Source organism: Microtus oregoni, unplaced genomic scaffold (genome assembly GCF_018167655.1).
Source record: "Microtus oregoni isolate MIOR12 unplaced genomic scaffold, Mior012 000046F_ref0000063, whole genome shotgun sequence".
Taxonomy (NCBI): domain Eukaryota; kingdom Metazoa; phylum Chordata; class Mammalia; order Rodentia; family Cricetidae; genus Microtus; species Microtus oregoni.
In genome coordinates, this window is record NW_024543220.1 from 9,081,763 (window position 1) to 9,085,604 (window position 3,842).

Below are 3,842 nucleotides of genomic sequence, written 5' to 3' on the forward strand. Positions count from 1 at the left end.
TAGCAACCAATTCTGGTGGTCAGGCGACGGACATCAGCTGTTGCTGGGCAGGCTAGAAGTGTCTTCTGCCCCCTCCCAGCTAGGGCCTGCAGTAAAGATATCCCGTTGAAAAGTTCCTGCACCCCGATAAACCTCTCTGCCAACGCAGCAGTCCTGATCAGACCAAATCAAAGCGAATCAGAAAAAGTACAGGTTTAATGGATAAAACTCTCCCAGATGATTTTGCAGTCCCCCAGAGAGGAGACGGGAAAGAGAGACCGGAAAACCTTATGTCTGCTTTCCGGGGTGGGGGGCAGTTGAAAAACCTGTGGGAGTGGTCTTGAGCATCTCTGGGGGAGGGGTCATCATTTGGGGGGCTTTCCGAGATGTGGCAGGTTTGGAGAGAGATGGAGAAGGGGACCTGGAGTGCAATTCCACCAGCACTTTCCAGACTCTTTCGGTATATGGACGCCAGGGGTTAGGTAAAGTTTCCACCAAAAAACCCAGAAATGGAGGCATGGGGAGGAGAAGGTAAAGATGCTGAAAGAAAAAGTTCTCTGCTGGCTTTCCTATCCAGAATGGTAAATTCTTTCCAGCAGTCTTTTCCCACGATGACTGCAGCTCCAATAAAGAAATTCCTCTTTTGTTCTTTTGGTTTTGTTGTTTTTGTTTTGTTTAGAGACAGGGTTTGTCTGTGTATCTCTGGCTGTCCTGAGACTCGCTTTGTAGACCAGGCAGAAGAAATTCTTTACACTGAAAAAGACATAATAAAATGTACTTTCGAATTCTCGTACTAGGCTGCCCCGGATATTCCACCCGCACCCCTCCCCCATCTGCCAATCCGGTTAGAGGCGGCTTCCACAGGACAGCTATTGATACCCTAAAACCAGTACTCCAAACCCTCCCAGTTTAGAATTGAAAGCAAGCTAGTGCTTGGCTCCCCTGACTCACTAAATGCTAAAGTGATTTCCTCTTTAAAACATAAAAATGTGATAACTTTTCATAATAATATTATTACAATAACAGAAGACACATAAGAAATTTCTTTTTTGTTTTCATTTGTTTTGTTTTATTTGGGGTTTCCATGTTGTTGTCTAGGCTGTCCTTGATTTCACTGTACTTTGTAGCCAGGTAGCAGCCTGTCTATAGCAAGTGTTGACATTATAGTATACACTTCCTTGCCTGCCCGGCTGAGAACACTTAAAATGTAACATTTTAATCATTAGTAGATGTGGTGCTTTGAATAGATTGGCCTCCATAGGCTCATACACTGGAATGCTTGGCTGCTAGGGAAAGGCGCTAATTGATAAGAATTAGGAGATGTAGCCTTGTTGGAGGAAGTATGTCACTGGGGGTGAGCTTTGGGGTTTCAAGTTCAAGCCAGGCCCAGTGTCTCCTTTTCTCCACATGGATCCAGATGTAGAACTTCCAGCTACCATGCTACCATGCTGATCATGAGCTAAACCTCTGAACCTGTAAGCAAGCCCCATTTAAATGCTTTCTTTTATAAAAGCTGTTAACAGATGGAAGGCTTTAGAACTGGACTCCTCCTCCATAATAAACATCTTAAAAAGCCAATGACTGGGAACTTCAGGACTCTAATTGCTGGACAGAAGCATGGTACCTGAGTTATTTCTTTTTTTTTTTTTTGTTTTGTTTTGTTTTGTTTTTGTTTTTGTTTTTGTTTTTTTTCGAGACAGGGGTTCTCTGTAGCTTTGGTGCCTGTCCTGGGACTAGCTCTTGTAGACCAGGCTGGCCTCGAACTCACAGATCCGCCTGCCTCTGCCTCCCAAGTGCTGGGATTAAAGGCGTGTGCCACCACCGCCTGGCTACCTGAGTTATTTCTGTCCCTGGGAGGAGACTGAGCATCCTAAACTGCTAGGGGGTTACTAATAAATGTGTCTCTTACCCTGCTTCTGGGAGCCCTAAACCCTATAAGATTATTATATTTAATTAATTAAGCCCAGTATATATCATGCTGTTAAATGGTTGTTTAACTAAATAATTCTTTTTTCAGCCTAGGATATTAATTTTTAATGGAAGCAACCTAAACATTGTGGAATGCCTAGTTAGATATGTATGAAATGTTTACACAATAAGATACTGTGCATTTGTGTAAAATAACAAGGTTATTATTTGGGTGTTGATAAGGAAAGATCTCCAAGATAAATTTTAGAAAAATTGGAAATGCAAATTAAAATAACTTTGAGATTCTATCTCACCCCACTCAAAATGGCTGTCATCAAAAACAAAAATAGCAACAAATGCTATTTTTATAAAAAAGAGACATGCACACATAATAATAATAATAATAGCAATAGTAATAATAAGCAACAACCATAACCCAACCTAATTCCATGTTTGAAAAAGAAAATAGGCCATGCCTGGCATGATGGCACAGACCTATAACCCTAGCATTTGGAAGACTAAGGATCCTGGGTTACAAGCCAGGTAAGACCCTATTTCAAAACAACAGAACAAAAAGGTCGTATCTTCATTACAGATATCATTTTCAGCAGTGAACTATGCTAAGGCTGGGCACGTGTCTGCATGCAGGACCTGTTCCTGCAGCCCATGTGAACTGACAATTGCTGGTTCTCTCTCATCAGTGCTGCCTTACTGGGCACAAACGACTATCAGCTCTTATTGTACACTTTGCAACTTTCTCAAATATAATCTTTGAGAGCTGGGAACAATGGCTCACACCTCTGCAATCCCAGCATGATAAAAGCAGAGACAGGAAGGTCCCTGAAAATTTGAGGCTAACCTGGGCTACATAGCAAATTCCAGGTGAGCCTGTGCTACAGAGTAAGACCCTATCTCAAAATTAAACAAACAAACAAAAACAAAACAAAAACCAATCTTCAACAAGAAAAAGTCACATGCATCCTTTCCTGATTAGAAGCTGGCTAAACTCAAGCGAACTGTCCCACATCTAAGAATAAAGGTGAGAGTTTGGATTTGCCACAGGACAGAGCATGTTTGGAACAGAGAAGAGAATGGTAGTGCCAGGGAGATGACTCGGGTAAGGCATTTGCCATGCAAGAATGAGGACTGGTGTTCAGATCCTTAGCATCACCATTTAAAACCCTGGGCACATATGAGGGTCCACCTATAATCCCAGCTCAGATGGGTTCAGTGAGAGACTGAAAATAAATATTCCTCGGTAAATAAAATGGAGAATGATTGAGGAAAACATTTGATGTTAACCTCTGGCCCCCACACGTATGCACACACGTTTGAACAAACCAAAAAGATAATTCATATCACACTTACAATATATGCAAAAGAGAAGAAGAGGTGGGGCATGGTGGGACACACACTTCTAACACCAGCACTCAAGACAGAGATGCAGGTGGATTTTTGTGAGTTCAAGTCCAGCCTGGTCTACTTGTCAAGTTCTGGGGCAGTCAACCAGAAGGAGACCTTGTCTCAGAATGGGGGTTGGGGAAAAGGAAGAGGAAGAGGAGACTAGGCAAGGTGTGGTGGTTACAAATCTTAGCATCTCAGTAGGAAGGATATAAAGACAGGAGGATCAGTAGTTAAAGGTCACCCTGTGTTATATTAGTTTGTGACCAGGCTGGTATACATGATATGCCACCCACACAAAGACAATAGACACCACAAGTCAAGACTGAATGTGTTGTTGGTTTTTTTTTTTTTATTTTTAAAAGCCTTCAGTGGTCACTCTCCCTCAGATAGTTCTTGGTAGCAAGAGGAATTAAACAAGCCTTACAGACTCTACAGATCCCACGACTGCATCCAGGGAGGGGAAAAGGGAAACGGCCCAGTACCAGTCAGCCGCTGCTCCAATGCTGTGAGGGGGGAGAGGAGGCAAACCCTGGTCATCAGTGGATCTGTAG